At 48.3% G+C, this 12,459-nt stretch overlaps 1 long non-coding RNA gene across 3 annotated transcripts; it reads left to right on the forward strand.

The window, feature by feature from the left end:
* The first annotated feature begins 2,009 nt into the window (after positions 1-2,009).
* On the forward strand, positions 2,010-6,292 carry LOC134483012 (uncharacterized). 3 transcript variants are annotated; one of them, XR_010059808.1, is made up of 3 exons: positions 2,048-2,301; positions 2,369-2,783; positions 3,026-3,327. It is a non-coding gene; the product is annotated as an uncharacterized LOC134483012 (long non-coding RNA). The 3 variants fall into 3 exon arrangements; XR_010059809.1 differs by adding an exon at positions 5,993-6,292 and having other exon boundaries at positions 2,076-2,783; positions 3,026-5,107; XR_010059807.1 differs by having other exon boundaries at positions 2,010-2,783; positions 3,051-3,327.
* Positions 6,293-12,459: the final 6,167 nt, after the last annotated feature.

Here is a 12,459-nt window from a genome sequence, read left to right on the forward strand (position 1 = left end):
CTCATCATCAGATTATCTCTAGTGTTACTTTGTTCTGCTATTTCTGACAGTGGCTAGACTGTCCTATAAGCCTGTGTGTCAAGAGTGCTGTAGACCTGTTTTCCTGTTTTCTTTCAGCCAGTTATGGGGACAGAGTGTTCTGCTTTCGGGTGTGTAGTTTTTCCTATCTACAGGTCTTCAGCTGTTCCTGCAGGCCTGTGTCTTGAGTTCACCAGGCAGGTAGCTTGCAGCAGAAAAGTTGGTCTTACCTGTGGTCCCGAGGCTCAAGTTTGCTCGTGGGGTGTTGCTTATGAGCTCTCCCCAGCGGCCGCAACCAGGAAGATCTGCTCTGCCCTTTCTGGGATCTTTTGTGCACCAGGGTTCCAGATGGCGTTTGGTGTTTTCCTCTGGAATCAGTAATGTGTGCAGAGTGCAGTCTCTTCTGGTTTCCCAGGCGTGTCTGCCTCTCTGAAAGTTTAGCTCTCCCTCCCACGGGATTTGGGTGCAGAGAACTGTTTATCTGGTCGGTCCCTTCAGGTTCAGGCGGTGTCTCAGATGCAGCAGACCTGCTGTTCCTGGGCCCTCCTCTACGGGAACCCAGAGGCCATATACAGTTTCCTCTTGGGCCAGGGATGTGGGCAGGGGTGGGCAGTGTTGGTGGTCTCTTCCACTCTGCAGTCTCAGGAGTGTCCACCTGACCAGGCGGTGAGGGCTCTCTCCCACGGGGTTTGGGAGTAGAGAGCTGCTGCGGGCAGGGTTCCGCAGCTTTGGGACTCTCGCTAAATACCGGAAGTGTCCGGTCCTAGAAGAATTTTGCCTCTGTGTGTCCTGAGTTCACCAGGCAGGTCGCTTGCAGCAGAAAAGTTGGTCTTACCTGTGGTCCCGAGGCTCAAGTTTGCTCGTGGGGTGTTGCTTATGAGCTCTCCACGGCGGCAGCCTTAAAACAATTTTTATGGGAGGTTGGACCTGTAGCTCTTGGAGAGCCGCTCCAACAGCCAAATTGATGCTCTGGGTGACCTTATATGAAAACATATCAACATCGGCACAAAGCCTGACCAAATCATGAAGCAGTTTATTTTTTGTTTGTCCATTAAGGACAAACAAATGGACTTGCAAGCTGAATTAGCATTTTTTATAAGCAATTTGTTTATAGAGACTATTGTCCTCTTCTCCGGGACCCAAAGCCCTTTCTGCAACCTCTTGCAATCTAGCAACAAATTCACTAAACGGTTCTTGAGGGCCCTGGATGACTTTAGTAAGGGGCGTTGTAAGGGTTCCTTTGGAGGGGACAGCCTTCCAGGCCCCCAGGGCGGCCTCTTTAACTTGAGCCAAAAGGCCTATAGGTAGCCTGAGCTGACAGCCCTCTGACACGTATTTTCCTTGTCCAGTAAGTTTGTCAAAGATCCAAGCTGCCTCTGGGGCCTGGGGATCTTTCTGATTCCTTCCAATTCTCTTCTGGCAGCGGTCAAAAAAGTCAGCTTTCCATGACAAAACTAATCGAGAGAGAGAACTCCCTGAGTTACGCTGAACCATTCTCCTGGGGTGAGGTATCCACCTCCTGAGAGGGCTTCAAGCGTGGATTGTGTAAAAGGGGCATTAGGGCCATAGGTCCTAACAGCATTGTTAAGTTCCTTAAGGGGTTTAAATTTGAGTCTTTTAAATTCTACCATTTCCTGTGACAGATCTCGTGGTTCCTCACTATCCTTTTCTACTTCTTCTTCTCCCTCACCCCCAGTTTTTTCTCCCTCCTCTCTATCACTTCTCAAATCTTCATCAGATGACTGGGTTTCTCTGGCCCATTGCCTAGTAATGACGGGGAAGGCCAGTACCTTGGAGGTCACTGAATTGTGTCTGGCCCGTTGACCAGAAGTCTTAATAGGCTGGGGTGGGGGATAGGAAAAGACAGTATTGGCAACAGTTTTCTGCAACGGAGGAGAGCTCTGAGTTGAGTTTGGCAAACTCCTTCTGTAGTGATAGAACGTCTCTCAGAGCGACAACCTGTTTAGTCAAATCATCTTTGGTTTTGAAAGACCCCAGCTTGGCAGCAGTAACGCCATTTTGCAAGGCTGTACTTAAGATGACTGGTTCAGGGAAAGGTTAAAACACTGAGTACACAGCGGCTGCCAAGCAAGATATGTTTGGTTGAAGGCCTGGCAACAGGACGACTTCGGTTGAACACCTGACAATGAAAAAAAGCCCCGGAAGAGGTCCCACACCCTGGTGGGGGGCCGAGTCAGTCGTTATGTTCCAAGAAGGTAGCTAAGAAACTTGCCCCCGGGCTGAACCCTTGGGGGGCCGAGTCAGCCGTTATGTTCCAAGAAGGTAGCTAAGAAACTTGCCCCCGGGCTGAACCCTTGGGGGGCCGAGTCAGCCATTATGTTTCAGGAAGGTAGCTAGGAAACTTGCCCCCGGGCTAAACCCTTGCCATATTAGAATCCACCAATTATATCCCTGTAACCATGCATCTGCTTCTGTATGCTTGCTTCTGCTCCCCAAAATCCTATAAAAGCCCATCCTTGGTTCCGTGGGGCGCGCCAGTCCCCCGAGTGACTGAAGCGCCCGCAGGTGCCTGTGCCTGTGTATCCTGACAATAAACCAAATCCTCTTGCTGATTGCATCCTGTGGTGTCTCGGTCTGGTCTTTGGAGTTGGAGGGTCTCCATCCCGAGGGAAAGTTCTCCCTGAGAGCTTTTCATTTGGTGCGTTGGCCGGGAAAGGAGATCCTCCACCCAGGGACCACCGACCACCCACTGGGAGGTAAGCCGGCCGGCGTCTGTCTGATTCTGTCTCGTTCTGCCTTATTCTGTCTGTTCTGTGAGCGCTCAGCCAGGTCTGTTCTGTGAGCGCTCAGCCGGGTCTGTTCTGTGAGCGCTCAGCCAGGTCTGTTCTGTGAGCGCTCAGCCAGGTTCTGTGAGCACTCAGCCAGGTCTGTTCTGTGAGCGCTCAGCCAGGTCTGTTCTGTGAGGGCTCAGCCAGGTTCTGTGAATGCTCAGCCAGGTCTGTTCTGTGAGCGCTCAGCCAGGTCTGTTCTGTGAGCGCTCAGCCAGGTCTGTTCTGTGAGCGCTCAGCCAGGTCTGTTCTGTGAGCGCTCAGCCAGGTCTGTTCTGTGAGCGCTCAGCCAGGTTGTTTGGAATTTGGGCGGGACGAAGAAGGAGCTGACGAGCTCGGACTTCTCGCCCCGCAGCCCTGGAAGACGTTCCAAGGGTGTTGGGGCCCGACTTTTCGGGGCCCAATCTGGGAGAGGAGAAAGATCCGGACTAACGGCACCTCTGTCTGTATTTTTGGCTTTCAGAGGGCCCCGGACCTTTGCCACCTCCATCTGACTTTTTGCTTTCAGTTTGGTACCAAAGCCGTGCAGCACGCCTGTCTGTTGTTTGTTTGACTGTTGGTGTTGTTTGTTTTCTCTGTGTCCTAATCTTCCTTAGAACTAACATGGGACAGTCCCTAACAATGCCCCTAAGTCTCACTCTTGATCATTGGGAAGACGTCCACGACCGGGCACACAACCAGTCCGTCGAGGTTAAAAAAAAAAAAAAAGGAAAATGGCAGACTCTCTGCACATCCGAGTGGCCCACTTTCGGAGCGGGATGGCCAGTGAATGACACATTTAATAAGATCATTATTTTACAGGTTAAAGATTGGGTCATCCACGGACATCCTGACCAGGTTTCTTATATTATCACTTGAGAGAGTCTCGCCTTAAACCCTCCCTGGGCGGAACCCTTCGTGGACCCGAATTGGCCTCCCCTCAACCCCCAGCCTGTCCCCTCGGCCCCGCCCGGTCCGCCTGCCACGTCTTCCTCTCTCTACCTTTGTGAAATCAGAGCCTTCTAAAAAAACCTGTCCTCCCGGCAGACCCAAACTCCCCTCTCATAGATCTTCTCTCTGACAGGCCCGGCTAAAACGGAGGAGGCAGAGCCGCCGGCCAGATCAGTTGCCGGGCCACAGTCTGATAAGGGTTTCTCCCCTGTCGCAGGGAGATTGCACAATAAGCGCGAGGTGATGCCAGATTCAACCTCCCAGGCTTTCCCACTTAGACAGGGAACCGGTGGCCAGACCCAATACTGGCCGTTTTCAGCAGCTGACATTTACAATTGGAAACAACACAACCCTTCTTTCTCCAAAGATCCGGTGGCACTCACCGACCTAATAGAATCTGTTTTACTTACCCACCAGCCTACTTGGGATGACTGCCAACAGCTCTTACAGGCCCTCTTAACCTCAGAAAAAAAAAAACAAAGAGTGTTCCTAGAGGCCAGAAAGCATGTTCTGGGAGATGATGGGCGTCCCACCCAGCTGCCTGAGAAAATTGATGCTGCATTCCCACTTAAGAGACCAAACTGGGATTTTAATACAGCTGAAGGTAAGGGACACCTACGCCTTTATCGCCAGTTGCTTCTAGCGGGTCTCCGAGGGGCTATACGACGCCCTACTAATTTGGCTCAGGTAAAACAGGTATTACAGGAAGCAGGGGAAACTCCCTCCACCTTTCTAGAGAGACTTAAGGAGGCCTACCGTATGCACACTCCCTATGACCCAGATGACCCAGGACAAATGACGAGTGTCTCTATGTCCTTCATCTGGCAGGCTGCTCCAGATATCAGGACTAAGTTACAGAGGTTAGAAAATTTGCAGGGCTATACATTACAGGATTTACTTAAAGAAGCTAAAAAGATTTTTAATAAGAGAGAGATAAAAAAAGAAACAAAGAATTGAGTCGAATCTTGGCTGTCGTAGTTCAGGGCCAAAAAAAGGAAGGGAGATAGGGGGGAGCTCGAAAGGGGCTGAAGCTGGATAAAGATCAATGTGCCTATTACAAAGAGAAAGGGCACTGGGCCAGAGAGTGCCCCAAGAAGCCTGGCGGACCCCGAAAGCCTCGACCACGAACCTCCCTCTTGGCTCTAGATAAAGATTAGGGAGGTCAGGGCCAGGAGCCCCCCCCCCTGAGCCCAGGGTAACGCTTAAAGTTGGGGGACAGCCGGTTACTTTCCTGGTAGACACAGGAGCCCAGCATTCAGTCCTCACCCAAGCTTCAGGACAACTCAGCGACCGGACGGCCTGGGTACAAAGAGCTACTGGTGAGAAACAATACCGATGGACTACGGACCGCCGGGTTCAGCTGGCTACCGGTAAGGTGACCCATTCCTTCTTACATGTTCCGGACTGCCCGTACCCTCTGCTGGGCCGTGACCTGCTCACCAAACTAAAAGCACAAATTCATTTTGAGGAAGGAGGGGCCCAAATAACTGGCCCCCACGGAACTCCCCTTCAAGTTCTAACCCTATGAACCGGGACAAGGCACTGGCTTGGGCAGAGACTGGTGGGATGGGGTTGGCACTCCAACAGCCCCCCTTAATTATACAGTTAAAGGCCACTACAACTCCAGTCTCCATAAAACAATACCCCCTGTCACATGAAGCTTATCAAGGTATAAGGCTTCACATTACGAGGCTTCTAGATCAAGGCATCCTAGTCCCCTGCCGGTCGCCTTGGAATACGCCTCTTCTGCCTGTTAAGAAACCCGGCACTAGAGCTTATAGGCCAATACAAGACTTGAAAAAGGTCAACAAGAGGATAGAAGATATTCATCCGACTGTTCCAAACCCTTACAATTTGCTCAGTAACTGTTCATTGATGAGAAACAGGGGTATGCTAAAGGGGTCCTAACACAAAGGTTGGGACCCTGAAAACGCCCTGTGGCCTACCTGTCTAAGAAATTGGACCCTGTGGCCTCTGGCTGGCCACCGTGCCTAAAGATGGTGGCTGCTATTGCTGTCCTGATCAAGGATGCTAGAAAATTGACTTTGGGACAGCCACTCACCATCCTAGCACCCCATGCAGTGGAGGCCTTGGTAAAGCAGCCCCCAGACCGCTGGCTCTCTAATTCTCACACCAAGCCTTGTTACTGGATGCAGAACGGGTTCAGTTTGGGCCCGTAGTCGCCCTCAATCCTGCCACCTTGCTTCCTCTACCAGAGGAGACAGAACAGCATGACTGCCCTCAAATCCTCGCAGAAGTACATAGAACCAGGCCGGACCTATCGGACCAGCCTCTTCAGAATGCTGACCACACATGGTACACGGATGACAACAGCTTCTTGACAGAGGGAGAGCGAAAGGCTGGAGCTGCGGTCACTACGGAGGACAAAGTGATTTGGGCGAAAGCCCTGCCTGCTGGTACCTCCACACAACGGGCTGAACTCATCGCCTTGACTCAGGCGCTCAAGATGGCAAAAGGTAAGAGGCTAAATGTATATACAGACAGCCGTTATGCCTTTGCCACGGCACACATCTACGGGGAGATCTACCGGAGGCGGGGGCTGCTCACATCTAAAGAATAAATCTTGCCCTTAAATAGCCCAGACCAACCCACGCCCCCACCAGTGGGACAAACTAGTTGGGTTTATGCCCATGAGGACATAGAGCTCCTAAAAAAATGGGGGCCATCTACCACCCTCAACTAAAACAGTGGGTCTACAAAGGACTTTTGAATTGATCTCCTTTTTACATAAGAAGATAAAAACCTTACTAGATCGAGAAGAGATAAATCTGTGTTTTTTTTTTGAATTGGGACAAAGCGATACAAAAGGTGACTGAGAGTTACAAAGCGTGCGCTCAGGTTAACCCGGAAAGGACCATGATTGGACAAGGAGTTCGCCCTAGGGGACACCGTCCCGACATCCATTGAGAAATTGATTTTACTGAAATTAAACCAGGTATATATGGATACAAGTATCTCCTAGTGTTTGTAGACACCTTCTCAGGATGGGTCGAAGCCTTCCCCACAAAACACGAGACTACAAAAATGGTCACCAAGAAGCTCCTCGAGGAAATCTTTCCCAGGTATGACATGCCTCAAGCGTTGGGGTCGGACAACGGGCCCGCTTTCGTCTCCCAAGTAAGTCAGTTGGTGGCCAAATTGCTGGGGATTGATTAGAAATTACATTGTGCCTATAGACCCCAGAGTTCAGGTCAGGTAGAACACATAAATAGAACAATTAAGGAGACTTTATCCAAACTTACACTTGCAACTGGCTCAAAGGATTGGGTGGCCCTCCTTCCCCTAGTTCTATATCGGGCCCAGAATACCCCGGGCCCCCATGGTCTAACTCCTTTTGAAATAATGTATGGAGCACCACCCCCATTTGTCCATTTCTTTGATTCAAACATTGCTGATTTTGCTGACAGCCCTTCTCTGAGGGCCCATTTACAGGCCCTACAGATTGTGCAGAGAGACGTCTGGAGACCTTTGGCCGCTGCTTACCAGGACAAGCTTGAACATCCGGTGGTGCCACACCCGTTCCAGATTGGAGACACCGTGTGGGTGCGCAGACACCAGACCAAGAATCTCAAGCCACGGTGGAAAGGACCCTACACTGTCCTCCTGACTACCCCGACCGCCCTAAAGGTAGACGGAGTCGCGGCTTAGATCCACGCACCACACGGCAAGGCAGTCCGGTCTGAGGAATTGACTAATCACAACACTACACCCCAGACATGGAGAGTTCAGCACACTCCAAACCCCTTAAAGTTAAAACTCCTACGTGGCTCCTCCTAGCCCTTTTGTGGCCTAGAGTCAGTGAGGGAATAAGCCCCCACCAGACAGAAATTTCTTGACCAAGTCGAGTGAAAGATTTCACTCAAAGTTAACAAAAAAAAATGGGGGAATGAAAGACCCCAGCTTGGCAGCAGTAACGCCATTTTGCAAGGCTGTACTTAAGATGACTGGTTCAGGGAAAGGTTAAAACACTGAGTACACAGCGGCTGCCAAGCAAGATATGTTTGGTTGAAGGCCTGGCAACAGGACGACTTCGGTTGAACACCTGACAATGAAAAAAAGCCCCGGGAGAGGTCCCACACCCTGGTGGGGGGCCGAGTCAGTCGTTATGTTCCAAGAAGGTAGCTAAGAAACTTGCCCCCGGGCTGAACCCTTGGGGGGCCGAGTCAGCCATTATGTTTCAGGAAGGTAGCTAGGAAACTTGCCCCCGGGCTAAACCCTTGCCATATTAGAATCCACCAATTATATCCCTGTAACCATGCATCTGCTTCTGTATGCTTGCTTCTGCTCCCCAAAATCCTATAAAAGCCCATCCTTGGTTCCGTGGGGCGCGCCAGTCCCCCGAGTGACTGAAGCGCCCGCAGGTGCCTGTGCCTGTGTATCCTGACAATAAACCAAATCCTCTTGCTGATTGCATCCTGTGGTGTCTCGGTCTGGTCTTTGGAGTTGGAGGGTCTCCATCCCGAGGGAAAGTTCTCCCTGAGAGCTTTTCAGTTTTTAGCAAAAGGTCAATGGGGACTGAAGGGACAGGGAGAACCGTGGCACAAAAGGTTGGAGGGTAAGGGGGTGGTGCCGTGGCTGAGACTAGAGGAGGCCAGTTGGGGTTGCGATATCGAGCGGCCTCTTCTTCAAGATCACTTTCCTCAGAGGGTGTTAATTTATTGGGAGGAAAGGAAGGCTTTTGTAGCACTGGGAAGGCAAGCCCCATGGTGTCTTCTCTTTCCGTTGGCAGCAGCAGGGGTGGGTAAAGGGCCATTGATGCCCCAGGAGGACCCGAAGTTGGAATATCTGTGGTGACCAAGGGGCAGGGGGAGCCTTCTCTATTCTTTATCTCTGTCTCTTCTCGGGTATTAATGGAGGAAAGGGAACCCTGCCATGAAAGGGGTTTGATAAAGTCCTGTGCTAAAGAGATAATCTTTCCCTTCTCTCCCGAGGAGGACTTAAGTATGCCTCTAATGAGTGTCCAATAACTAAGGGTCTGGATAGGAATTGCCTTAGATTCTTTTTCTTTTAACAGATCATGTAAACATCTACCAACCTTTTCCCAGCTATAGGGGCTAATATCTGGTCCTTCAATAATGAACCAAGGACAAACTTCAGATATAAAGATAAAAAATTTAACAAGATCCTTTTTCTTAACTCTAACTCCCCTTTCCCTGAGGGAAGCCTTCAGGTCTTTAACAAAGACCGCTTCCTTAGAGAGCTTTTGGCCCATTCCTAATGAGACAGAAGTCTGTCTTACCTGTTCATGACTTTCTCTCATGGGTGGCTAGAGCACGGTGTGTTCACTTTTGGTTCGAGTCAGTCCACGGTGTCCATCTGCTTAGTTCCCCGGCTGGGGTCACAAAATCGCCTTCTGTCCAGAGAGGATCTGTGCCTCAGGTTCCTGTTTGGGCGCCACTTGCCCCTGCCCTCAGGGGCTTCGTAATTTACAGGAACCAAGGGGGATCCAAACCTGAGGAGGAATGGGCATGAAAGAGGAGCAAGATCAAGCAGCGTCCTTGTCAAGGTCCGTTTATTGAGAGCAGTGTACAGCATTATACATATATATACATATATATGACATAGATCTGATAAAATGATACATCAAAGACATTGAGAAGCTAATTTTAGTAGAAAGGACTATGTAAACAGCAAGAATTTACATAATTCTGACACATAATTTGATGGACACAAATAGAGAGCATCTCTGTGTCTCTGCTTTAGAACACCAGAAAGGGCCTCAAAGAAGGGAAGACTTTTGGGTGATAATGGAAGAATGTGTCAAATGTACTGACTGGTAAAAGGCTTTCCAATCACAGGCAGTAGCACAAGGAAAGAGAAGGAGGGCCTCTAAGCACTTAGTAGTTGTGTGTAGAAAAATGAAGACATTTGTTGGATGACAATATAGGGTGTAGTAGTGAGGGGCAGTTCCCAGAGAGGAGACCAGGAAAGTCTGCTGGGTTAGGTTTAAGGGAACATTTGTGTAACACAAATGCTTATAAACTTTTCACTACTTTGGTACCTCAATAGTGTTCTATTACTCAGAGGCTAGTAAATGAAATTGCATGTGAAATAGAAAATCTGATCACCTGTGTGTGGTAATAAAGAGAGACTGGAATGCAAGAGGTCAGTATAAAGACAAGAGGATAGGATTTGGCTATGAGGACCAAGGAAGTATTGATGGCATTGAAGAGCAGTGGGAGGACTCCAAATGTTGTAAAGTGAAAGGTAATGATACCTTGTTGATTTAAGTTGATATTTAAAGTGATTAGAAGGAACTTACTGAGCAACAAAGAGGTATGACTCCTCAGCAATACATAAGAGCCCTGTGACACAAAGTTAATGAATTGACTTTTTGAGAACCAAAATGTCAAATGAACAGGAAATGAGAAAGATGTCCTATAGTTTTGTTATTCTGCTTCTATGGATAATGGAGGCTTTTTTGGCTGACTCTGGACACTACCAGAATGCCAAACTGGAAACTTGTAAGATCATGAAGACAAAAACAAAATAAAGCATACAACTGGTGTGTGCCAGTTCAATGTAAAATGCCCAAGCAGTAATGTTCAGAAGTCACAATATTTTGCACATGTATCAAATACATGTTTTAAACTCCAATTCCCCTTTTATATGCCTTATGTCAACTTTCTCTTCAGTTCCTACATCTGGCAGTGTTTTAGTTTCTCTGACTATTGACCTTTTTTTGCCTGGACACACACCTCTGTCCGTTCTCACATTCCTATTTACAGAACAGCAAGACCTCTTCTCAAGCTAGGAGTAGGAATAAAAGTTAAGGCAGAAAAAAAAAAAAGCTAAAAATTTGGGGAAGAACCGAGCTAGCACTTGTTTTGAGATTTTTAGCTAAGTTTTCAATTCAGAGAATGATTCTCACCTGTAATACATGTATATTGATTCTGTATGCAGAATTTTTCCCCTGAATGTTTTAGAAAATCAAATATTTCAGATAAGAGTGGCAAATCCCTCCATTTAATCCCGGGAGAATATGGTTCAACGTGAGACTGATGGGTAAGCTCTAGATTTTAGCTACAATAAGGTCATAAAGGAAAATTAAAACAACAACAACAACAACAAAAACAGTACATGTCAGTAGTGTTAAACTGACATGTTAAATAGTTACCATTGGAACCACGTGACCTAAGGTAGGACCAACTTTTCTGCTCCAAGCGACCTGACTGGTGGACTCAGGACACACAGAGGCAACATCCCTCTGGGACCAGACACTTCTGGTTTTTAGCTGGATTCCCAACCTCGATGATCCCCACCCACAGCTCACTGCTCCCAAACCCCGTGGGACAGAGCTCATCGCCCAGACAGGTGGGCACTCCTGAGACTGCAGAGCAGAAGAAACCACCAATATTACCCTACCCTACCCACATCCCTGGCCCTAGAGGAAACTGTATACAGCAACAGGGAACCAGAAGATAGGGGTACTGGAGCTGCAGGTCCCCTGGACCTAGACACCACAAGAACATGAAGGGACCGGATCAACAGTTCACTGCACCCAAATCCCGTGGGGGGGAGCGTGGGAAAAACTGAATCTTCAGGGAGGCAGACATGCCTGGGAAGCCAGAAGAGACTACACTCTGACCACATTTCTGACTCCGGAGAAAAACACCTAATGCCATCTGGGACCCTGGTGCACGGGGGCTCTGGAAAAAGGCAGCACAGGTCCTCCTGGATGCCGCCTTCACAGAGAGCTCAAAAGCAACACCCATGAGCAAACTTGAGCCTTGGGACCACAGGTAAGACCAACTTTTCTGCTCCAAGTGACCTGCCTGGTGAACTCAAGACACAGGCCCATAGGAACAGCTGAAGACCTGTAGACAGGAAAAACTACACGCCCGGAAGCAGAACACTCTGTCCCCATAACTGGCTGAAAGAAAACAGAAAAATAGGTCTACAGCACTCCTGACACACAGGCCTAGAGGACAGTCTAGCCACTGTGAAAAATAGCAGAAAAAAGTAACACCAGAGATAATCTGATGGCGAGAGGCAAGCACATGAACCCAAGGAACAGAAACCAAGATTACATGGCATCATCGGAGCTCAATTCTCCCACCAAAGGAAACACTGAATATCCAAACACACCAGAAAAGCAAGATGTAGATTTAAAATCATATTTGATCATGATGCTGGAGGACTTCAAGAAAGACATGAAGAACTTCCTTAGAGAAACACAGGAAAACATAAATAAACAAGTAGAAGCATATAGAGAGGAATCACAAAAATCCCTGAAAGAATTCCAGGAAAACACAATCAAACAGTTAAAGGAATTAAAAAGGGAAACAGAAGCAATGTAGAAAGAACACAGGGAAAAAACCATGGATATAGAAAACCAAAAGAAGAGACAAGGAGCCATAGATACAAACATCATCAACAGAATACAAGAGACAGAAGAGAGAATCTCAGGAGCAGAAGATTCCATAGAAATCATCAACTGAACTGTCAAAGATAATGTAAAGCAGAAAAAGCTACTGGTCCAAAACATACAGGAAATCCAGGACTCAATGAGAAGATCAAACATAAGGATAAGAGGTATAGAAGAGAATGAAGACTCCAAGCTCAGTGAGGAACAGTAAAGATCTTCAACAAAATCATAGAAGAAAACTTCCCTAACCTAAAGAAAGAGATGTCCATAAAAAAACAAGAAGCCTACAGAACTCCAAATAGATTGGACCAGAAAAGAAACTCCTCCTGTCAC

The sequence above is a fragment of the Rattus norvegicus genome, chromosome 18, assembly GCF_036323735.1.
Source record: "Rattus norvegicus strain BN/NHsdMcwi chromosome 18, GRCr8, whole genome shotgun sequence".
Lineage (NCBI taxonomy): Eukaryota > Metazoa > Chordata > Mammalia > Rodentia > Muridae > Rattus > Rattus norvegicus.